Below are 25,180 nucleotides of genomic sequence, written 5' to 3'. Positions count from 1 at the left end.
TCATGGTGACTGTATTAGTTTTCTAGGGCTGCTGTAGCAAATTACCTCCAGCGTGGTGGCTTGAAACCACATAATGTATCCTCTCACCTTCTGGAGGGCATACACAGTCAGGTGTGGGCAGGGCTGCATCCCCTCTGAAGGCTCTAGGACAGTGGTCGGCAGACTCATAGTCAACAGAGCCAAATATCAACAGTACAATGATTGAAATTTCTTTTGAGAGCCAAATTTTTTAAACTTAAACTATATAGGTAGGTACATTGTTATTAACTTAATTAGGGTACTCCTAAGCTGGCCTTTGCTAAAAACAAAGGTGGTATTTTGTGGAAGAGCCACACTCAAGGGGCCAAAGAGCCTCATGCGGCTCGAGAGCCGCCGTTTGCCGGCCACTGCTCTAGGGAGACTCTTCCCTTGACTCCTCCAGCACCAGGCGTTCCTTGGAGTGTGGCTCCATCACCCCAGTCTCTGCCTCCACGGTCACATGGCCTTCTCCTCTCTCTGTAGGCTTCCTCTGTGTGTCTCTTAAAAGGACCCTTGTCTTTGCAGTTAGGGTCCACCTGGGTAATTCAGGATGATCTCATCTTGAGATCCTTAATTACATCTGCAAAGACACTTTGTCCAAATAAGATCATGTAAGGGGGGAAAAATATTCCTTCAATCCTTCTAAGTTCTTGGCTGGGGCCCCTGTAACACAGAAGATTAACAAGATAAAATCATACAAATTTATTTAATGAAAGCTCTGGGTGACACAGAGCCATTAAGGGAACGAAGGCCTAAAGAAACAGTTAAACTTGAGTGTCTTTTTACTAGCTTTAACGGAGGGTAGAGAGTTTTGGGAAAATGTTGTCAGACAAAAAGGAGGCTGAGATGAACATATTAAGCCTTATCCAGGCCTATTTGTCCAGCGTCCTCATGGACGCTCTGTGGTGGAGATAAGGGTGCTCCTCTCCTCCAGGGGCGGGGGCTACCTCACCCATGCAGGTTCTATGACCTGCTTCAAGGGAAGACCAGAGAGTCCTTCTTGCACCTGCCATTTTTTAAATTCTTCTCGCTTAATATGTTCAATGTGGCAAGGTGCCATATATTTGGGCTACCATGTTCTGAACCCCATCATTCACATTCACAGGTCTGGGGATTGGGACATGGACATAACTTTTTGGGGGACCACCATTCAATCTATTACAGTGATGGGGATGTATTAGGAAGACAGTTTGCCAGGGGAGCAGGATGCCAGGTGGGGAGCAGACACTGGGCTCATGGCTGCTCCTGCCTTAGCCCAGGACTGACGACACGGGGACTGGCTCGGGGTGGAGGCCGTGGGCATAGAGAGGAGGAGGTGGAATCTGAGACATTTGATGAAAGAGTGTGCTAGGACTTGATCACTGTGTGTTTGGTGAATGAGAGAAAGAAAATTTTTAATTTAAAAAATTTTAACTAACGCATGTTGTTCAAAAATGTGTGCTGTAGAATACTGGAGCTAGGAATGACAGGCACTCTGTGGGGAATGGTGCTATAGGCACACAAATTAGGGAAACTCTGGGTCAGACAGGGCTGGACAGGCTTCTCCTCGGTGGCCCTTCCCAGCCGTGGCACGCCCGTGCATAAGGCGCCTTTCCGGAGGGGACACGTGGGACAGCCTTTCCCAAACCTATTGGACTAGGCCCTGTTTTCCCTAGATTATCTCAGAGGACAAAGGACCCACACCTCTCTGGAAAATATTGCTCTTAGGCTCCCACCCTCTGCTGAAGGGATTGGGGAGAAAAGAAAATGTGAGGGCCAGAAGGACGGAGTGAAGAAAACCAAGTCAGGTGGTCTGGTGAGGGCCAGTGTGTTGCCCAAGACCTCTGCCAGCAACGGGGATGGCCACAGGGTCCGAGGGAGTTGCAGACGCCCCTCGAAGGCTTGCACAGGTGCCTTTGACTTGAATTGTGTGGGACTGTGCTGTGGTTTGGGTTCTTTCTCTGGTGCCTCCTTATCCACAGCAGAAGCTTCTGCTTTAGAGGAGGTGTGGCACATAAGTGTCCACATTGCGCCAACTCTGCACCACTGGATGTCGACTCCCATACTGCCAGGAGCAGGATGGCTGGCACAGGAGGGCAGGGTGAGCTGTGAGCCCTTCTTACTTTACACCTCAAAGAACTGCCTTCCCACCTTTCCTCTCTGCGTGGAAAGGGACCTTCCAAGAACACAGCTGTTCTCTTCCTGCCCCCTGACCTCCACAGTAATCCCAGCCCCTCCAGTCTTTAGCCCTTCCTGCCTCATGTAGAGAAGGTTGGGTGGTGCCAGTGACAAATATAGGCATCAATTTTGCAATGATTGTAAAAAGATGGATGTTTACTGAGCTCTTAGTACGCATGAGAAACCATATTAAGTGTTTTACATGTAACACCTCATTTAATTCTCATGACAGCCCTAAGGGATAGGTGCCATCAATCATCAGATTTTATAGGTGGGGAACATGAGGCACATAGGGATTAAGTTACTTGCCCAAGGATGCATAGCTAGTGTGTGGTACAACCAGCATGTGGCTTCAGGCAGTCCAGAGTTAAAACTGACATTCATAACCACCAGATTACAAATTTAATTACAGATGTTTTAGATTTCATATGTTGGTAAGACATGCAAATGGAAATATGCAGAAGGCAATGGAGTATACATAACTGGACAGGCCTGGGCTCAGAGCCATCGGGGGAGATGGTGGTTGAAAAGAGCCCGTGGATAAGTTTACTCAAACTATGAGGTCGATAGTCAGTTATACAGATTTACAGCGCAGAAAGAGCCGCATGCAAAGATTTTATATATTAGTGGGATGTTTTCCCAAGCAATGAGTTAGAAATAACTGACTACTGTCATCACAGTCCATGGCCAGAACATTCCAACTGTGCGGAAACAGGACCCAGACACAGAAGTCTACGTCCTAAATCATGCTGAGAAGTCCGAGTCGGGTGGGTTTCTGAGAAGCACATACCTCTCACTGCTCCCATGAGTGCAGTGGAATCCCATGGTCTGGGGCAGGCACTGGTGAGCAGATCTCATCTACTGCAGCTCTGCCTTAGCATCTCTGCAGACACAGTGCCTCGCAATCACCTCGGGACTTGGAGCCCTTCTCCCAGGAGCTGCCTGCACTGCAGACAACCAGGAAATAGTAGCTGAATCAATTGAGCCAAGGAAATGAGAACCACCCTAGTCCAGCTGCATTTACTCCTGGAAACATTATCAAACTTAAAGTGCTTTCAATGGCCCATCACTATTTCATTGCAAATGTCTGAATGTTCCTCTACGTACTGGGACAAAACCACGATAAATTGCTACCTACTTGCACTGAGTTTCATTTTGTTCTGATTCATTGCCTGCTTCAGGGACCTTCTAAATTCACAGTTTATGGAATCTACATCCCGGTGGTTCCCAGAGAGAAATGAGCCTAGATTCCAGGGAATGCAAATGTCTTCAGACTTGCAGCCAGCTTCCAGGCTCCCTGCAAAGGTCTCCTAAGCCCCTGAGTATTTCCTCTCTTAAATCACACATCACTGGCACAGGCAGAATATTTTCAAATTACTTCTTTCTTGTTAGGGGACAGTCACTTGAAGGTCTACCGAGCAGGCAGAAGCGCTGTTGTTGGTGGCAGTTTTATTGTGCTCGTCTTAGGCTTCATTTAGTGATTCTTTTTTAAACTTGTGTTTGTTTCTCTTTTGTTCCTAAAAGAAATGATGTCTTCAGTGCTGCATTTGAAACATGACGTTGACCCTCTCCTGGCGGTTAACAGGCTGGAGGAAGACTGTTCGTGTGAAAGGGGGCGTAGTATCTCACTTGTGAAATGTGGTGACTTTTATTTGACACATTTCCAAGTAGGTGATGGAAATCTCCAGAGCCAGTGGTGGGTTATTGTGTAGCAGTGGCACCTAGTATTCTGCTGCATTTTCATCTATATGTAAAAGTTATTCTTGCTTCAACTTGGAATTGACTCTCTGATAGCGTCTGTCAGATAGCGGTTGAACTGGGCAGTCTGTGGGGTGTGGCACAGAATGAGGCACAGTTTCTGTGTCATGAGATAGAAGACATAGCGTCGCCTCATATGAAAATGGCCATTTATTGAAATATGCAGACACTTCTCATGAATATAAAAAGCATATGATCGGGAAAGTAAACAATGCTTCCCAAATGGATGGCAACAAAACTGAAGAATGTGACAGCTGTACAGAAATCTTGCAATTTCCTGAAGCTTTCGTTTCCATAATCAATGTTCACCTTTAAAGTCCTTCATATTACAGCCAAAACTTTGAGTATTTGAAAGTGTGCCTTATAGACACACACAAAAAGGTTGCAAACCACTCATCGATTCCCAAAAACATCAATTAGGCTCTGATATATACCCACCCCACAGAAACTTTAGTTCGTGTTTACAATTCTTATTTTGGATTTTTTAATGTTCTTCAAGTTTTGCTGCTTTTCTTCAGTGACACTCAGCTTGTGTTGATTTCCCCCATGTTTCCACGTGTGCCGCAGGGCCCTCTGTGTTACCCTAAGTGTGAGCCCAGGGAAGCTGCCCTCGCTAACACTGAAGAGAGCCTGGAAATCTCTTGCTCTTAGACAAATAACCAACTTCCAAAGTGATTGTTACTGGAAACCACAAAAGTGGAAAATGGAGGACAGCTAACTGGAAACTCCCCTCCTCCCTTCACCTCTGCCGTTGTCAGGGCCGCTGATGAGGGTTAGAGGCGCGTTCTCTTGGCCATGTGTTGTGATAGACAGGGCTCCTTGACTCTGAGAGTCGTGGCCCTCAGGACCTTCCCATGCTGGGCTTCCCCACAATGTCACCTAAGAGCCTGGCTCTGTGGGAGGCAGGGCTAAGGTGGAAAGTGCATGAACTTGGACAACACCAGGCTGGGGCTACTTTTGTACTACTGTGACCTTGGCAGAGTTGACTGCCTATGTGAGCCTCAGCTTTCTCATCTGGAAAATGGAGATGGAAATAAAATTTCTTCCTCATGGTTATTAAAATTAAGTAAGATCATGTCCATCAAGCACCAGCATGGAGGAGGCACCCAGTAAACGTTCATTTCCTTGCCCCTCCACACCGGTAACATAAACAATAATTCCCTTGCTGGGCTGCAGCCTCGGTTCTGAAACTGAACTATCTGCCCACCTGCTGATGGGGATGAGACATGCTTCCTTAGTGAATTCATCAGACTTCTTGTTGGACTCTGATGAAGCAGGGGCAGAGGGGAGAGCTGAATATATAGCAGGCATGTAGGCCTCATACCTAGATAATAAGGAGTAAGTCTGGGCTATACGTGGTCACCTTACTACAAACCTCGTCACAGGCAACAGAGGGGAACGCTCCTTCAGAAGATCTTGCCTACAATGCAGACTGTTTCCTTTGCCAAACCTGTGGCTCTCACTGGGCCCACTTAAGTCATTTTCCCCAGGCTTCTTGCAGCTACATGTAGCCAATGGAAAGTGGGCCAACCCTGAGGGTCCTCCACGTTCTCCCCTCCCCACCTGCCAGGTGGACGTCAATGTCCAGGGCGACCCGGAAACAGTATGTTGAAGTGGGAGCGCTTCTGGCAGCCTGGTGCCTGAGTGGCCGCGGAGAGCAGAGCACCACCTGCCCACCACCTGGACTTCCCCCGACAAGAGGCTCTCTTTATATGAAGTCATTAAAACCTCCAGGCTTTCCCTTTACAGCAGCTAGCATGACCTTAACCAATAAACCTGGTGAAACAAGAGGTAGGTTTTTAAAACTTTCCCCTTGTGATGCATTTGGCATTCTTCTGAACATGACAGCACCATTTTATATTTTGTTACTATTAGGAAACAAATTTCATAATTGCTTGAAAACTACCTATATGGTCTATCTATGCAAAACATGCTGTGTATATCAATATAGAACAAGGTTTTCTATCAGCAAGAAGTCTATTTGATTTTTTGCCAAACAGTTTCAGCCAGAAGCCAGGGTTAGTGATTAACTACATGTATTGTGTGCTAAACTAAACAGTCCTGCTGCCAGGGGCTGTGTTGGGGGGAGGGTGGGCTCGATAAAGATGGGAGAATAAACGTAATTTTTTTTTAATTACTAGAAATTCATCAATTAGAAAATTACAATTGTCCTAAAGTATTTTCTATGCTTTTGTTTTATTTCCTTAAACAAGCTACTATGCTAAAAATAATTGTACCTTTGCCCGTTTGCCCGTCTTTAGCTACACCAACTGTAAGTCAGGGTTACTTAATCCGTAGGATCTGAGGCTTAGATGGGAGCATGTCTACCTCTCAGACTAATGCCTCGCACAATACATATTGAAGATTACACACAGTAACTATTGAAGCCCTGACCTCTCCTTTAGTTATTTGGTTTACTGGATTTTGTTTTGAAATTATGCTTAGGAACGTGAATTATCACCCTCAGACTTCTAATGTATCTTTGACGGCTTATGCCAACCAACATCAGTTGGTGCTGGAGAGCAGGGTGCTTTTTTATGGTATCTAGTCTTACAGTTCATCTTGACTTCTTCTTACTTTTACTGGTAAAAACAGCCTTCAGGTTATCATCTTCAAATCTTTTTTATAGGGAGAAGAAAATAAAACACTCCTGGCAAATTACCTTTGAATAATGTTGGGGTTAGGAGTGCTGATTCCCGCACAGTTGAAAATCCATGTATAACTTTTGACTCCCTCAAACTTAACTACTAATAGCCTACTATTGACCGGAAGCCCTACTGATAATAAACAATTGCTTAATACCTATTTTGTATGTTACATGTATTATATACTGTATTCTTACAATAAAGTAAGCTAGAGAAAAGCAAATGTTATTAAGAAAATCATAAGGAAAATACACTTGCGGTATTTATTGAAAAAAAAATCCACATATACCTGCTCAGTTCAAACCTTTGAACCCACAGTTGTTCAAAGGTCAACTGTGTTACGCAAAGATGAACAAGTTCTTTATGTGAGCGGGGAACACCCCCGTAGAGCAGACTCCCAGACTTCAGACGCTGTTGCAGCAGCCTGGGGCCCATTACAGTCAAGGCAAGGCGGTTGCTGGTTCCAGCTGAGGTTAACAGCAGTCAGGACTTCTGTCTCAGTACCCTTCTGCCCGCTCAACTCCTGTGCTGGGAGGAGGAAGAGGAAGGAGAGGGGAAAAGGTAAAAGAAAGATCAGGGGTTGAAAGAGGAAGAAGTAGCTTTGCTGGCTTTTCACTGAAGAGGCCAGGTGATGTGTGCACACAGTAGGGTTTGAGAAGCCCAGTTCTCTGCAGCACCTGGTCTGACTTACCTTCCCACCAGCCCTGTGTCAGACTACCCACTGCACACTATTTTCCCGTGTTAGGTGAACATAGTGTCATATTATTTGGTTTTGTAATTCTTTGGTTACCACTGATGTTAATTTTTTTTGTTTTCTGTTTTAATATCGTATTTGTATATCTTCATTTGTGAATTGCCTGTTTACAGTCTTCCCCGTTTTTATTGTCATGTTCACCTTTTTTTCAAATTAAAATAATTTTGTTTTTCCTACTACATTTTCTGCTGCTCAGTGTATAAAAATGAATAACTAAAATCTTAAAAGCAAGAATCACCTTTTATGTTTATTCAAAATAGAATTATATTAAGCATGCCATTTTATAGCCTACTTGTAAAAAGTTTTATTAAGAAATAGTTCGCATATACTATTCTCCCCCTTATAGAGTATAATGCCACCTTTCTTAGGATATTCAACGCTGTGCAGCCATCACCACAATCTAAGTCTTGGATATTTCCATCACCCCAAAAGGAAATGCTGCCCACGCAGTCATTCCCATTTGCCTTTCCACCCCTCAGGCCTAGGGAACTACCAGTCTACTTTGTCTCTACATAAATTCCCTATCCTGGACATCCCACGCAAACAGTCATTTCATAAGTGACTGGCTTCTTAGCATAATATTTTCTTTTTGTAAACACAGCATGCACATCACTTACAGGCTATCTGTGGCTACTCTCACCTACAACAGCAGAGTTGAGTAGTTGCAGGCAGATGGGCTGCATAGACTCAAATATTTACTATCTGGCTTGTTAGAGAAAAAGATTGCTGATTTTTGTTATAGGCGAAAGAAGGCAACCAAGAATTCAGGCCATCATTGGTTGATTTGGGAATATTTGGTGTAGAGGGATGAAAAGGAAATAAATAATGCATGACAGGATGAAAAGGAGCTTAATGGTTTAATACAGATAAACTCACTGTAAATGCTACACTTCTGCAGTATATTCAACAGATACAGGGAAATATTTCCCAGGGTCATCATGTTGTAGCAAGTGTCAGCACTGCATTTCTCTCATTGTCGAATGATATTCCATTGTATCGTGTAGCAGTTTGTCCACTCACCAGGTGATGGACTTTTGAGCTGTTTCCACTTGTTTGCTATTATTATGAATCATGTGCTGTGAGCATCCATGTGCAAGTTTTATGTGGACATATGTTTTCATTTCTCTTGGATATATATACCTAGGATTGGAATTGTTGGGTCATGTGTTAACTCCGTTTAAGTTTATGGTGCAGCTACCAGACTGTTTCCCAATGCAGCTGCACCATTTTACATTACCACCAGTAGTGTATGAGGACTCCAGTTTCTCCACATCCTCACCAATATTTGTTATTGATTAGTGAGTATGCAGTGGTATCTTCACTGTGGTTTTGATTTGCATTCCCCTGATGACTAATGATGTTGCACATCTGTATATGCTGATGAGCTTATTTGCCATCTGTATATCTTTTTTGGAGAAATATCAGTTCAAATACTTTGCCTATTTTTTAATTGGGCCATTTGTCTTTTTATTATAAAGTTGTAAACATTTTATATATATTTGTGATAAAAGTCCCTTATCAGACACATGATTTGTAAATATTTTTCCAGCCCTGGAGGTTGTCTTTTCCTTTTCTTGATGCTTTCATCAGCAGCACGAAGTGTTTAATTTTGATGAAGTCCCATTCATGTATTTTTTCCTTTGTCACTTGAGTTTTTGGTGTCACATCTAAGAAACTATCACCTAACCGAAAGTCATAAAGTTACTCCTACGTTTTCTTGTGGAGGTTTTATATATTAGTGTCCTATGTCTGCTGTAACAGATTAACACACATTTAATGGCTTGGGATAATCGCACATTGATTTTCTCACAGTTCTCTAGGTCACATGTCCGAAATGGTTTTCACTAGGTGAAGTCAAGGTGTCGGCAAGGCTGCATTCTGGTGGGGACTCGAGGGTGGAATCCCTGCCTTCCCGCCTGCGCAGCTTCCGGAGGCTGCCCATGTATATCCCTGGGCTCAGGCTCTTTCGCTCAGAGTTGCCAATGGCAGGTTGCGTTCTTCTCAGATCAGGTTACTCCAACTTCTTCTGCCTCGCTGCTTGTTGCCGAGGCCACCAGGATATCCCAAGATAATCTCCTTATTTTAAAGACATCTGCTTGGTCACATTAATTCCTATTGCTGTATTAATTCCCTTTTGCAGTGTAATGTAACGTGTTAACACCTTCTGAGGATTAGAGCATGGATGTCTTTGGGGGGCCGCAGGCTATGGTCCATTTTGAGTTAATTTTTGTATGTTGTGTGAGGTAGAGGTCCAACTTCATTCTTTTGCATATGGTTATCCAGTTATCTCAGCAGTATTTGCTGAAAAGACTCTTCTATTTATATGCTCTACTTTTTATCTTAAAACAACGTAACATTAAAATATACTTATACCAATAAATATGTCACTTTAAATGACCTAATAGAATTTTCCTTTTTGGATGGACTGTAGCCATAATCTGCTCAATTGATCTCCCAGCGTCCACAATTGCCCCTCTACAATCCTTTTTCCATAAACAGAGTGGCCTTTGCAAAATGCAAATCTAGTCATGTGACTACTGCCTCTGCCCTTAACAGAGATTCTCATTAGGAAGAGGACAAAACTCTTTACCATGCACCCTCCTTCCCTTTGTCTTCAGCCTAATCCCATGCTCACTCTCCACCTGTTTCTTCTCAGGTCCTCATTAAAGCCATTATTGCTTCAACCGCAAGCCAGTCTCCCTAACGCAGTGGTTCTCAACCTTGGCTGCACATTAGAATCACCTGGGAATCTTTTTAAAATGCTGATTTCTGGGCCTCGTCCTCCGGAAATTCTGTTTCTTTGTTATGGGGTGGGGCCACAGCATTAGTAACAAAGAAACAGAATTTCCAGAGGATGAGGCCCAGAAATCAGCATTTTTAAAAAAATTCCCAGGTGATTCTAATGTGCAGCCAAGGTTGAGAACCACTGCCCTAATGGGAAAGCCTCTTACAGCACCCCATACCTTTCCTTTGCAGCCCTTTCACATTGCAATTTTAAATTTATTTGTTGGGTGTCATGAATGATGGCTTCTTGCACCAGACAGTAAGCTCTAGATCGGAATTTTCTGCTTTTGCTAATCATTGTAACTTCAGGTTTCAGCACATGATATTTTGAGTAAATAAACAAGGGAAATACATGTTTTACTGTGTATTTGACTTTTAACTTTTATGGTATTTTTTATTTACAGAATCTTAAATATATATACGAATGTATAAATCTTTCCTTTTAGAATTTGTCTTTGTTAGAGCTATGTTTAAAGTCCTTCTCCACTCCACAAATATAGAAATATTGACCTATTTTCTTTTACTGCTTTTATACTCCTATTGTTTGCATTAACATCTTTAATCTACCTGCCATTTATATTGGCATGTGGTATAAATTAGGGAAATAATTACTTCAGAAGTGGTTCACCAGATTCCCAATCTTTTTCCCTCCTTCCCTTGCAGATTTGAAGTGATTCGTTGATTGTACACTAAATCTTTTCCCATGTTTAGTTATGTAAATAGTGTATCCTACAGTGGTAGCATTTGCCGATGTTTTGTTTTTGTTTTTAATCTTCACCAGAGGATATTTTTCCATTGATTTTTAGAGAGAGTGGAAGAGAGCGGGAAAGACTGAGAGAAATATCAGTGTGAGAGAAACACATCAATTGGTTGCCCCCTGCACAAGCCCTGACCAGGGAGCCTGCAACCTAGGTACGTGCTCTTGACCAGAATTGAACCCGGGACCCTTTGGTCTGCAGGCCAATGCTCTATCCACTGAGCCAAGCCAGCTAGGGTGCCAGTGTTTTAATTTCTATGGCTTTATACTATGTTTTAGTGTCTGACAGTTACATTTTCTAAAATGTAAAATATTTCGAGCTATACAGTTTGAATGAAGGGTTACCAGACAGAGATCTGTCCCTCAGAGCGCTGGGGTTCTCAAGCTTTAGTAGGCCCCACCCCAGAGTTTCGGACTCAGTAGGTCTGGGTGGGGCCCACGTATCTACATCTCTAACTAGTTCCCTGGTGATGCTGATGATACTGATCCAGGGACCACAATTTGAGAGCCTCTGCCTTAAATGCTTGAAATAAAGAATCTGGTCAGCCTGAGAACGGTCCTGGTGCCTTCTCCGAATTGATTCCATGGTGAGTCTGCCTGCCCTGTGCGCTTGTCATAAGCACCTCGCTGGCTGCGGGGCGTTTCTGTGGCCCTGCTCCTGGCTCCACTTCAAAGCCCAGCCAAGAAGCACAGCCCCTTTCATGGCTGCCCTGCTGCTGAGAGCTGCACACGCAGCCAGCTCCGTGCCCTTTCACGGACGCGGTGACTCTCTGTGCTACAGGTTCTCGTGGTTTTCCTTGTGTTTAGGGGGAAGAAAGCTGAGAACTCTGCTTTGGTTTCCGCATTCCCACTTCCTCGGCCATTTAATGGCTCCTTGGTCCACACAAAGGGAGAGTTAATCACTAACACCTGCTTCTGATCCCAGACCCACAGCCAAGTGTTTGACGGAGACTTTTTCCACCTATTCCTACAATGTAGCATATTTAAAGAAATAAACATAGTTTGAACAGTTGAGCCCTACAACCCATACCACTGTGGGGAAGCCTGTGTCTTCCTCTTTCTCAAAAGGACAGCATTATTTGTGGGAAATAAAATAGAGGTGCTGCCTGCTGTGGTTCACTCTGCTTTGTCCTTAAGACAGAAGTACATGATTATATTTTACATGAAATACGTGGTCATGGGAAACCATTTGTTTTCTCCCACTCACATTTTCCCCAGTAAGGTCGCCCAAAAGGTAGGTAGAAAATTATTTGCATCTCCTTGAGGGATACACCTTCTATGAATGTCTCCGTTTCATTTTGTCTTTCATGGTTATCTAAACCGCACCATCAGAAGACCTCTTCTCCAGTCACAGGCAGATTTCTGTACAACCCTCCCTTGCATGCACCCCACCTTCAGCACACACTGTGCAAAGCTGTCTCTCAGCAGCACCCTGGGAACACAGAAGGATACATCTGTCCTCGAGACCTCGCTCTCCATTGATGGACGTTGATGCATTAGTTAACAATGACAGGACAGCCTGATAACAATTGCAAAGGAGGTAATCAGAGCATGGGGGTGACAAAGGCCAGGGCTCTGCCTTCAGCGTGGCGGGGAGCTGGCAAGGCACAACTCCCAGGAAAGCTGGGGGAGGGGAGGTTGTGTGCATATTTATTTATTTCTATTATTAACTGTTACTGTTACTGTTGTTTCATTTTTACTTTTTGAATAGTGATACATTCGCATGTGTGACAACTCATTCAGGAAGTATGAAACGGGTAATAGAAGTGCTGTGCAATAGAAATATGATGTGATTTCAGCTTTTTAGCCATATTTTTAAAAGTAAAGCAAAAAAAGTGAACTTGCTTATTAATCCTCACCCAAGGATATTTTTCCATTGATTTTTATGGAGCGTGAAAGAGCGGGAAAGACAGAGACATCCATGTGAGAGAAGCACATCAATTGGCTGCCTCCTGCACAAGCCTGACCAGGGCTGCCGCAGGGAGGAGCCTGCAACTGAGGTACAGACACGTGGCCAGAACTGAACCCGGGACCCTTTGGTCCGCAGGCCGATGCTCTATCCACTGAGCCAAACTGGCTAGGGCTGAAATTGCTATTAGCACTGTATTTTATTTAACCCACATATATAAAATCAATTCAACATCTAGTCAACATACAAATTTTACTAGTATTGAGATGCTTTGCATTCTTTTGTGTACCAAGCCTTTAACTTGATACAAAGTGTATTTTACATTATAACTCACAGCAGTTTGGAATAGCCATATTTCAGGCAACCACATATGACTGCAAGATGAGATAGTAATGGTTCTCTCCCACTTCTGCCCTGAAGCCACTGAGTGCCCTCCCTAGATTTGTTAGATAGGCAGCCTCCAGTGTAATCTTCCACGGGCAGTTTCCATGCACACAAGCAATTATACACATTCACCCACAAGCAGTTCTACACAAGTTATGCAAACAATAAGGCAATGATCACATTGTTGGGCATTCTCCTTTTTTCACTTAGTAATAGATGTTTCATATCATTACTTAGGAAGCAAACTCAATTTCTTATTTTATTTACTTGTTCATTTATTTTACTGCAGAGTATCCCATTTTATGCATGTCACAAATTACTCATTTATTCTTTATCAATGGGTATTTAGGTGGTTTTCAATATTCGGCGTTTATAAATAATTTGAGCCAAGTTTCCAAAGATACAAAGAGTAACGAGCTAACCCAGTGAGGATGGGGAAATGACATTCTAGCAAAAGGGAACGGCATGAAGGAAGGCATGGGGCCCAGGAATGCATGGCACGCGGGATAGTTTCTTGTGGCTCAAGGTGTCTGGAGAGTGGAGTGTACAGAAGAGAGGAGAGGAGGCTGAGGGGTAGGAAGAGACCAAATTGCAAACAGCCCTGCAAGTGTCATATTAAGGAGTTTGGACTTCATCCCTAATGGAGAATCATCAAAAGATTTTAAGAAGCAAGGAAGCATAAATAAATGATTGAATTAATAAATAATTGGGGGAGGAGAGACAAATCTTCCATATTGATGAATTCTGGTTAGTAGATGTAGAAGGTGTGATGCAAGCAGAAAATCTCCATGTAGACCACTGTGGTAACAGTTGCTGAAGGCATGATCTATGGATGAATATTCAAATTAGTGGCCAAAACTTTGAGAAACAGGATGTTGCATAGCCTCAAAGTATCTCCGCCAAACTATTAATTATTGTGATGGTTTTAATGTATGCCCAAATATTCTTTGATATTCCCCCTCCTGGAAGTGGAGCTTAATTCCACTGGACTTGAGGACTCATTTCTAATAGTAGGATGTGGAGAAGGAAAAATAGTAACTTTACGTGGACAAGCCCGGCAGGCATCACTTCAGCCAAGTGGTGAAGGCTAACATCACCCGTACCGCCATGCCATGTAGAGGGTCCTGGCAGATGTGATGAGACGGGCACTATACCTCACGACATTCTCCCCCCAAATCCATAACAGTCTTATCATGAGAAAACATCACATAAGCCCAACTTGAGAGAGATTCTACAACATTCCTCGTCCGTACTCTTCAGGTGTCAGGTTATGAAAAACAGAGAAAGATTGAGCCACTGTCATGGAGACTAAGGAGGTGTGTCAACTAAATGCAAGTGGTCTCCTGGGTTGGGTCCTGGTACAGAAAAAAGATATTTGGAGAAAAACTGGAAAATATGAAGAAAGTCTTTATTTTAGTTAATACAATTGTACTACTGTTACCATCTTAGTTTTCCTAAAGGTACCATAGCTATTCCAGATGCTAACATTGGGAGGAAGTGGGTGGAAACACACTGTGACACACTGCTGTTGTTACAACTACTCTATAACATAAAATCATTTTGAAATAAAAAGTTTTTTAAGAGAACCAGGGATGTGACATGATAGGTGCACATTGTGGAACAATCCCAGTGGTTGTGGGGGGAAGGAGATTGGGAGTAGAAAAGGCCAGGACAAGGTTCTGCTACAAAACTCAGGAAGAGAAAGTGGAGGCCGGTGGGAACGGGGCAGAAGGAACCTGAGGCCATGGACAGACAGGAGAGGTCTCCAGAGGGAAACTCAGTCGGCGCCGGTGATGGTTTGGATAAGGAAGTTGGGGATAGGCGACTCAGGACAACACCCAGTCTCCAGCCTCTAGGAATGAGATTGGTAATGATGCCATTCACTAAGGCAAGAACAGGTTCGGGGGAAGCGTTAATTCAGTTTCAGAGCAGTTCCGTTTGGAGTACATTTGAAAAACCCAAGTATCCATTAGGCAACTGGCTATGTGAGCCTATAGGTCAGGAGGGAGAGCTGGCTAGATTGTTGTGGAGAGTCTGACATTGAAAGGGTGGTTGAGGCCATTGAAATGAGACGGCTCCAGGTGAATGGACAGAGTAGAGAGAGGTCCAAGAGCACAGGCAGTCAGAGGCTCGGCCCGGAGGAGGCAAGGAGACCAGAACATGCCCAGAGCAGGGGTGATAGAGGCTGAGTTCTAGAGGCAGGCTGCTGGGCCAGCACACTGGCTTTGCCACCACCCTGTGTGTGGCATAGGACAAGTTACTGGTATTTAATCTAATAAGACTGTTGTCAGGATTGCATGAGACGCTATCTGCAAAGCTCTTAGGTTAATGCTGGGCTCATAGTGCTCAAAGAATGCTGGCAAATTGGAGGTCAAGGAAAACTAGAGAGTGCTCTGGAAGCTAAAGGTGGTTCATAAAGAAGGGTATGCACTTCACACCCCTTCCAATAACTGTTGTTATTGTTATTATTATTGTTATTAAAGGCCTGGTGCATGGATTCGTGCACTGGTGGGCTCCCTTGGCATGGCCTGCGGGGATTGGGCCGAAACCGGCAGTACAAAGCTGCCTGCCGCTCCTGCTCATCCAAGCCCTGCTGTGTCTGCCACGGGCTCAGGCCCAGTCAGTCCCGGTAGGGAGAGGCTCACGCTGCTGCAACAGCGCTCGCCAGCTATGAGCCCAGTGTCTGGCACCCAGCGGTCAGCTGAGCAGCACTCCCACTGTGGGAGCACACTGACAACCAGGGGGCACCTCCTGCATTGAGCATCTGCCCCTTGGTCATCAGTGCACATCAATAGTGACTGGTCGATCCCTCGGTTGCTTAGGCTTTTATATATATAGACTAGAGGCCCGGTGCACAAAAATTTGTGCACTCAGCGGGGGGGTGGGGATCCCTCAGTCCAGCCTGTGCCCTCTCGCAGTCTGGGACCCCTCGGGAGATAACAACCTGCTGGCTTAGGCCTGCTCCCAGGTGGCAGAGGGCAGGCCCAATCCCTAGGTGCAGCCCCTGGTCGGGCTCAGAGCAGGGCCGATTGGGGAGTTGGGGCGCCGCCCCCTGTCATGCACAGAGCAGGACGGATCGGGAGGTTGTGATGCCACCCTCAGTCATGCTCAGGGTAGGGCCGATTGGGGGGTTGGGGCACCGCCCCCTGTCACACTCAAGGCAGGGTCAATGGGGCGGTTGTGGCACCACCCCCTGTCACGCACAGAGCAGGGCCCATCAGGAGGGTTGGGGCTCCGTACCCTGTCACACACAGAGCAGGGCCGATCAGGGGGTTGGGGCGCCGCACCCTGTCACACTCAGGGCAGGGCCGATGGGGAGGTTATGGCTCTACCCCATCACACACAGAGCAGGGCCCATGGGGGGCAGTTGGGGCGCCCCCCTCTATCACCCACAGAGCAGGGCCAATCAGGGGGTTGGGGCACCGCCACTGTCACACTCAGGGCAGGGCCGATCAGGGGGTAGGGGAGTTCCCCCCTATCAGGCACAGAGCAGGGCCGATCAGGGGTTTGGGGTGCCTTCCCCTGTCACGAACAGAGCAGGGCAGATAGGGAGGTTGTGGCCCCGCCCCCTGTCACACACAGAGCCGCAGGGCCATCAGGGGGTTTGGGCGCTGCCCCCTGTCACGCTGCTCCTGGAGCCAGGAGGCCTCGCGACTCTGCTGATCCCAGTGCTGGGAGGCATATTACCCTTTTACTATATAGGACAGAGGCCTGGTACATGGGTGGGGGCTGGCTAGTTTGCCCTGAAGGGTGTCCTGGATCAGGGTGGGGATCTCCACTGGGGTGCCTGGCCAGTCTGAGTGAGGGGATGAGGGCCGTTTTCAGGCTGGCGGGTGACTGAAGCTCCCAACTGCTACTTTTTTCATTTTTTTTTTTTATTCTTGGATTTATGGCTGTCACTGGAGCTGAGAGCCGGCTTTAGCTGTGAGACCTCGCTGCTGAAAGCAGGATTCTGGACTTTGTTTACTTTCTGTATTTGAAACTTTGTTGCAACTCCAGCTCTGAGATCCCGGCTGACTGAAAACATGTTTCTGGGGTTTTGTTTAGCTTCTATATTTGTAACAATGTTTCTTAGCAGCTCAGAGCCCAGCAGCGGCAGGCGGGGAACGTTGGAGTCCTCCGTCACTGAAGCAAGCAAGCCTCCTGTTCGTGTCAGTAGCCTGGCTGCTGGCTGCCATCTTGGCTGCCAGTTAATTTGCATATCGCCCTGATTAGCCAATGGGAAGGGTAGCAGATGTACGGCTAATTACCATGTTTCTCTTTTATTAAATAGGATTATTATTATCATCATCATTGTCATTTGTTAATCCTCACCCGAGGATATTTTTTCCATTGAAGTCAAACCCACAACCCTTTGTTGCATGGGCTGACACTGTAATTACTGAGCAAGGCTCCCCTTAAGATAAGTATTATCAAAAAGTAGAAAATAAGTGCTGGCAAGGATGTGGAGAAATTGGAACCTTTTGGCCTTGCTGGTGGTTTATAACAGGGTCTGCTACTATAGAAAAGTTTTGTGGCTCCTCAAAAAGTTAATAAACACAGAGTTACTGTATGATTTGGCAAATCCACTCCTCATATGTACCCAGAAGAACTGAAGGCAAGGATTCAAACAGATAAGTGTACACTCAAGTACATAGCAGTGTTCCTCACAATGGCCAAAAGGTGGAAACAATCCAAGTGTCCATCAACAGGGGAATGGATAAACAATGTGGTACATATACACAGTAGAACACTGCTCAGCCTTCAAAAGGAATGAGCTTTGATACATTCACGTGGATGATCCTTGCAAACATTATGCTCAGTGCAGTGAGCCCAGCATAAAAGGACAAATATTATATGGTTCCACGTATATGAGGAACCAAGAATTGGCAAATTCATGGACACAGAAAGCTGAATTGAGGTTATCAGGATTTGGGGAGGAGGCCTGGGGAGTTATTTAATGAATACAGAGTTTCTGTTTGGGATGATGAAAAAGATCTGGTGATGGTTACACAACATTGTGAATGTGCTAGTACTCAATGCCACTGAATTGTACACTTAAAGATAGTAAAAATGGTAAACTTTATGTTGCGTATTTCATCACAATATGAAAAATTACTGGTCAATTCGGTAAAGAACTCAAATAAGATAAGCTCTGAAAAATCATCCTTTGTGTTTATTTCGTGACACAGGAGCCACTGGTGACATTTCTGGGGTCCTTGTAGTGGAGTAGAGGTCAAAAGTCAGCTTGCAGTGAGTGGAAGGGTGATTGGGAAGTGTCTAGACCAGGGACTGATGAACTGTGGCCAAGACTGGCCTGCTGCCTGTTTCTGTAAATAAAGTTTTATTGGAACACAGCCTGGTCGTTCCTGCGTTTGCCTGGGCTGCTTTTGTGCGGCAGCAGCGGAGTTGAGTAGTTGCCACAGACACCATGTAGTCTACAAACAGAAAGTACTTACTATCTGGCCCTTCACAGGAAGTTCCTCAGCCCCTGGACTAGACAAGACCCCTGGACTTTCAAGAACTTTGACTTGCTCAGACAATCCTGCATTTGTGGTAAAGTTACTGAGTAGAAGACAGTGCCCCTTCAGTCACTGAGTAGAACAGACAATAATAATAATGATGAATTTTCCTTCCTTTACTCGAACTGGAGATATCTTTACCGTACCTTCTGGAGAAAGGGATTGTAAGTCCCTCTACCCAGCTCACCCAAATCACTCCCCACTACTAAATTGGCATGTGACTGGTGAAAATAAACACCCTGAGATGGCAACAAGTGACAATTTGGCTTAAAGTTTCCCCATTAATGCAGGAAAATGCCCACAACCTCAAGCTTTTCAAGTGTTTATTAACTTACTCTCTGGGACTGGGTGTTGATAGTTATTTAGATCAAAGAGGAAGCCAGCATATTTAGCACTTACTGTGTATCAGGAACAATGCCAAGACTTGTGCTTAGTTGGCCTAATTGATAATCATTATAACCATCAGATGGCGTTGCCACACTTCTCAGCTGGGGCTCACTGCGTTAAGTAGTCACCCACAGATTCATAGGGAGTCCATAGCAGAGCTGGGGTTTGAAGGGGTCTGTTGGGTTCCAGGGCCCCAGACTGTTTCCACTGCACTGCGCAGTCATCCTGTCCTCTGTGGCCACCAACAGCCTCAGAATGGTTCCTTGTGCCCATTTTAAGTAGTATCTACTATCTGGTGGCTTTTCAACCTTTTTTACACTTTGAGCCCTGTATTTCACAGTAAGAGCTGGCCGCTCAGGTGTGTCTCAAGTGGCTTTAGCAACACCTGCTCCACAGTTTGCTCCCGTGTTGCCTATGCCCAAAGTTCCAGCCTGGTTCACCTGACTTTACCCAGAGGGTTTTCAGTGTGTTCTGCCAGTACTGTTTAATACCTGGGCTCCACTTGTTCACACCTTACCGTCTGCTATAATTCCTCTAGCTCTTCTTTAGGTGACCCAGGGAGGCAGCAGGAGGGGGATCCAGTGGCTTCCCAAGTTCCCATCCATCATGTCCATGTGGTCAATGCATACACACATGGCATCCTTGTGACTTTTTCTCTTTGAGGCTGCCCTTGATAATGCAGCCTTTGCCTGCCTAGATTTCTGAAGCCATGAAGCCAGAATTAAAAGGGAACTCAGAAGTCATTCATCCAACCCTTGGTTGTATCAGTGAAAAAACCAGCTGATGCCTACACGGGTTGGGCAACTTGTCCGGGCACACACAGCTCGTGGGCAGGGGGTGCTGGACTAGGAAGGCCCGGGTCTCCCGGTCCCAGCTCTCAGCCTGCAGCTCATTCTGCCGCAGCTCACCGCCTCCTGCCTGCCTCAGCTGATGAGGCAGGGGTCGCCCCCCTGCATGTGGAGTGCTTACCTTGGAGCCTTTTCATGAATGAGACCAGATGCAGAACTCCACATTGATCATTTCTGTCCCTCCCCTTTCTGCTTTCTGTTAAAGGCAGCCCCCCAGCTCCCAGCTGGCCCTGTCCCCTCCCCCAGCCGGGAGAAGTTATTACATGAAGAGATCAGCTTACCAGTTTTCTCCCAAGCAGAGGCTGAGCTGGGAGCTCCGGGTAGTACGGTGAGGGAGAGCAGAGGGAACAGCGCGGTGCCTAGCGGAACTCCAGGGCTGGAACCCGGGACACAAGTGCATCTGCTAGCTGTTAGCACTTGGCAGACGGAGCTCTCCTCTAGGTAGTTCTAACTTCGGGTAATAATGTTTGTCAGCTTCCTGATATTAACATTGCTCCACGTTCAAACAGCAGTGTTAGCAAGACCTGGGGGAGAGGTAAGCCAAATAAAATATCTTGTCAGAAGTTGTATTTTTGTCAGAATTATATTTCCTTTTCTATCTATCAACAGGAATCAGGGAATGGGCGTTTATGGTATGCAGAGAGTAATGCTTTATACTGCTGTCTTAGGCTTTCCTGCCATTTCTTATAGGCAGACTTGTTTTCTTCTTGAAGAGCCCCATCATCTCTAAAATCTCATTCTGAGGTGGTACAGTGGCCACCCTGGGGAGTGGGCCTGGCCTTGGTGACAGAGGCCTGGAGGTGCACGCTTCTCCTGCCGCTGCAGACGGGAGAAAACGTGCGGGTCAGGCTCCCTCCCGGGGCACTGTTATGAATGCCAGAGAAATTGCTTTTCTTTGCCGCTTTTCACTACTTTTTCTCCTTGTATGCTTTGGTGCGCTTGGAAAAATCTGTGCTTAACTTTCTGTCACACGTTTGAAGAAGGACTATGATAACGTCTCAGGGTGAGGAGTGTGTCCAGATCTACCATAGAAGGAGGGATACTGAAGGCCCGTGAGGATGATTTGTTCATATTGGTTCAGCTTATATGTTTGCTGCATATAGTTGTGAACATCATAGATGCCTGTAGGTGCTAGCTTTTGATGCAGGCAGAAATTGGAAGGGATGACCTATGGGCCAGAGAGGGAAGCATGGAGATGTATCCACCCTCGCCTGCAACAAATTTACCTCGTCCACTTCTTATCCTCCTCAAGTTGGTGAAAAGTCAGAGGCCTGAGTAACGAAAGGATAGCCTTTCCATTTTGCTCTTTGAAAAGCCAAGTGAAAGTGTGTCTCCTGAAAAGGCCATGGGGCCACTTTGCAGCTTGTCTTTTGTTGGCATTGTCAGGATGGAGCAGGCTCTGCAAGCTGAATGTAAGTACTTCCCCTCTTCTGGAGGGAGGGAGGGAGCGAGCTCCCCCTCCCAGGCTTCAAGGCTGCTGTGGTTTCAGCGGCCTGCTTCTCTGCTCAAACAGATCTGTGGCTCAGGGCGTGCAGCAAAGGCTCACTTGTTCTAGGCCTTTAGCCTATTAGTTACCCGTCTTTTGCGCTGTAGATACTTTCTGGGCCTGCGGGGGTATCGAGCCCCCACAGGCCCAGAACTGAATGGGAACTGAAGGAACTGAATGGGTTAGTGATGCTGGGAGCTGAAAGCAAACCATTGCCCTCTAGTTGTAGCTGAAGTTCACAGCTTCCCCATTGATTTTTCACTGTGCGGAGTAAATGACAAATGGGCCAGCCTGACAGCCTGGAGCGCTTCGGCATGTGAGAGGAGAGCTCATATGGAAAATATTTCTATCACCGCTGCATGTGCATGTGGTCAGGGGAGACCCCCGTACGGAGCAAATCACGCAGTTGCGTGCCAATTACTCTTATTAACAGCAGGGCCAAGGGCAGGCTCCGGTTACCTGCACACAGCTGGCTTCTGGGGAAGGCCACTCTGGAATGTGTGTGCCTCCAGCCTTGTGTCACATGCAGAGAGGTGAGAGTGGCTGTTTCACGTTACAATCAGCAAAGCAGATGAAAAATGAAAGGAGATTGCACAGGCGCATCCAAACCTTCATGCTGTTCAGAGGGCGCTCAGCACGCGGGAGAGGAAGGCAGAGTCACAGTGTGTGTGCACCCAGTAGCCAAAAACCCAGTCATAAGCGATGAGGTGCCTGCCCTTCTGCCCCTTTGTTCTACTCTGCGGTGCTAAATCAGGACCCCGGTGAGCCTCTCCCTCCTTCCCTCCTCGTTCTCTTCCCTGTGTGTGTGGTGCAGCCACGCACGGCAAAGCTGTGGCTCCATACCCACCGTGCTCCTGGGAAATTGTACAGTTAGCGGGATTCCTTCCCCTTGTTGGAAATAACATGATGAGGGAGGAACATGAATAGCACCTCCTCCCTCCTTAAAAGAATGTCGTTTATATGGGTCTTTGAAGAATGTGGCATTTATTTGTAAGAGGCTGCTTTTTATTGCCGTGTTCCTTATGAAACTCACCCATAACATGTGGCGTCGCCCTCAAGTCACCAAGATTTCCTTTTTCTCTGCCAGCTGGTTTTCTTGCAGGTTTTAATTATCTTCCCTTTGGATGTTCATAAAAACACACGAGGAAAAGGAAGAGAGGAGGAGAAAGCCTGCACCTAGCGGTGCGTGGCCGGCTGTGCTCTCAGCCTGGGGCCGGAAGCCCCTCAGCAGGCTCGGTCCGGTCCGTTTGCTAGGGTGTGAGGTCCTGCCCGATACACAGGGGCTGGCGGTGGTGGGAGGAGAGAGTGTAATTCAAAGCCAGCCTCGTTTGGCACCCTGTTGCTGGCACTGTTGGCACTAACGACTGGCATCCAAGTATAGAACACCTGGCATGGTGTCAGCGCCTGGGTTTCAGGATAAACACAAAGAACTGTTCCTTCGTTCACTTGTGGTGGCAGGACACGGAGGGCACTGTAGGCCAGGGGTCCTCAGACTTTCTAAACGGGCGGCCAGGTCACTGTCCCGCGGACCGCTGGAGCGCCGGACTGTAATTTAAAAAAAACTATGAACTCGTTCCTATGCGCACTGCACATATCTTATTTTGAAGTAAAAAAACAAAACGGGAACAAACACAATATTTGTATTTGCATGTGGCCCGCGGGCCGTAGTTTGAGGACCCCTGCTGTAAGCCTTGCCCTTGTCAACATTAGGACAGTGGTGTTCACTGTACAAACTGCAAGCCTCCCCCAGAAGAATGTAAAGGACTGAAAGGTCAGTGGATTTTTGGTGTGTTTGTCAGTGTGGGAAGCATGGCAGGGTCCAGCTTCTTTGTCGGATGCAGCAAAATTTGGGAGGGGGTATTTTCTTTCCTAAACTTGAACTTGCCTTCTCAGGTGAAACCAATAAGATACTGTTATAGATGGGTGGGTGAGAGGCAGTTAGAAACCTGTAGGATTCCATGTATTGTGGTGAGATAGGTACCTAGAAGCAAATCAGAAAGATGTTTATTTTAGTTTTGATGAAGCAATTTGGCAAAACCTATAAAAAAATTTAAATCTTAGCTGCTAATGAGTATGGTGTTTCTTTTGTGGTGATGACCATGTTTGGGGATTAGATATTATACCCTTTAAAAAAGCAATAAATAAATAATAAGCATCTCTTTGACCCTGCTTTTTCCATTTCTAGTATGTTATCATAGATCCACTCTGGTTGTGCAAAATGTTCTGTGAGCCATTTTTTCATAGTTAGGTTGTTGCCGCTACTCTAATGTCCCTTGGTAAGGAGCAATGTGCAGATGGTCAAAAGAATGAAGTTGCTCTAGATGTGCTGATGTGAAATGACCACCAGAATATGTTGTTAGATAAGAAAAGCAAGTTGCAGAACAATGTGTATAAAATGCGACTTGTGTGAAATGAGTTAACGTATTTGTCCTCTCTCTGGAAGGATGTACAAGGAGTGGGGAGGGGTGGCTGTGGAGGAGGGCAGGTGAGAGACTTACATTTCACTCTAGTGGGCACCGTCCTCATCAGAAGCTTAGAGCGCGTGCTAAGGTGGGGTGCACATGAGTTAGTAGCCAGAACACTGAAGTGCAGCTCAGCGAGGTCATTCCTAAGGACTACAATGATGTTGTTTAGGTGACTAATTCACTCAGTTAACACCTACTTGTAACCCCTCTGGGTTTTTCCCCATCTTTATAATGAGGATAATGGCAGCTACGTTAAGGGGTGGTTGAAAGGAATAAATGTGATAACATGTGTAGAGCTCTGACCTTGCGGTGCCACAGCAGACAGCCCTTATTGGCTGGTACTGCAATTGCTGTTGCAGACGCTCCCATGGTGTGCCACCTGGGTGCTGCAAAAAGCAAGGGGAAAAGGTAAGGTCTTTGTATTTGACGAGCTTATACTTTAAAAGGAGCACTTGCAAACAGTGGTCATGCAACAAGAAAGTCTCTTTAACTGCAAGAGCAGATGCAAAGAAGCAACAAAATCTGCCTCGGAAAGTGAAAAAGATTCCGCAAACCATGTCCTATGGAACTGAGACTTGAGGGTTGTGTGTTCAAGGTCAGTGATTTGATAACCCAGCACATGGCGGCACCCACAGCTCTGAGCTATCCCAGCGACAAACGAAGTGAACAGCGGAAAGGAAGTGCATTGGGCGGAGCGGGGGAAGCCGGGCACCAGCTTCCAAGGTGCTTCTCCCAGTGGAGGCACACAGGACACACTTGATTCCCTGGCATCAGTGTGACAACACGCAGGATGTCGCCAACCAGGGAAGCTTGTTAGAGACCCAGGGCCTAGGGTTTTTTGTGTTGTTGTTTTTTAATTACCCAGTTTTGTTTTGTTTGTTTTTTAATATTGATTTCAGAGAGGAAGGGAGAGGGAGAGACAGAGAGAGAAACATCAATGATGAGAGAGAATCATTGATTGGCTGCCTCCTGCATGCCCCCCACTGGGAATCGAGCCCGCAACCCAGGCATGTGCCCTTGACTGGAATCGAACCCGGGACCCTTCAGTCCACAGGCCAATGCTCTACCCACCGAGCCAAACCGGCCAGGGCAGCGCCTCGGGTTTTTATTGGGTGCTGGCCGCAAAGGCACCCTCTGCCTGCCATGTACCAACATTATGGACTCCCAGAAGGGAAGCAGGAGTTCAGTGTAAATTGCGTTGTCTGTCCAGTGTGGGCACAATGAGCTGCTCTTGTCAGTTCTGGGAATGGTGGGAACGCCCGCCCCCCGCCTCCAAATCCAAGTTCCTAGAGGCCAGCCAATGGCCAACCTCGTAAGTGGGTCTTTT

At 46.1% G+C, this 25,180-nt stretch overlaps 1 protein-coding gene across 1 annotated transcript in view; it reads left to right on the top strand.

The window, feature by feature from the left end:
- THSD4 (thrombospondin type 1 domain containing 4) overlaps positions 1 to 25,180 on the top strand; it is a gene marked incomplete at its 5' end in the record, with an annotated part of 579,672 nt that overhangs the window by 344,002 nt on the left and 210,490 nt on the right. The gene's annotated exons all lie outside the window — the stretch shown is intronic.

The sequence above is a fragment of the Myotis nattereri genome (assembly GCF_964212035.1).
Source record: "Myotis nattereri genome assembly, chromosome: 1".
NCBI lineage: Eukaryota > Metazoa > Chordata > Mammalia > Chiroptera > Vespertilionidae > Myotis > Myotis nattereri.
Note: the sequence above shows the minus strand (reverse complement) of the source record. Positions and strands in the feature narration are given on the sequence as shown.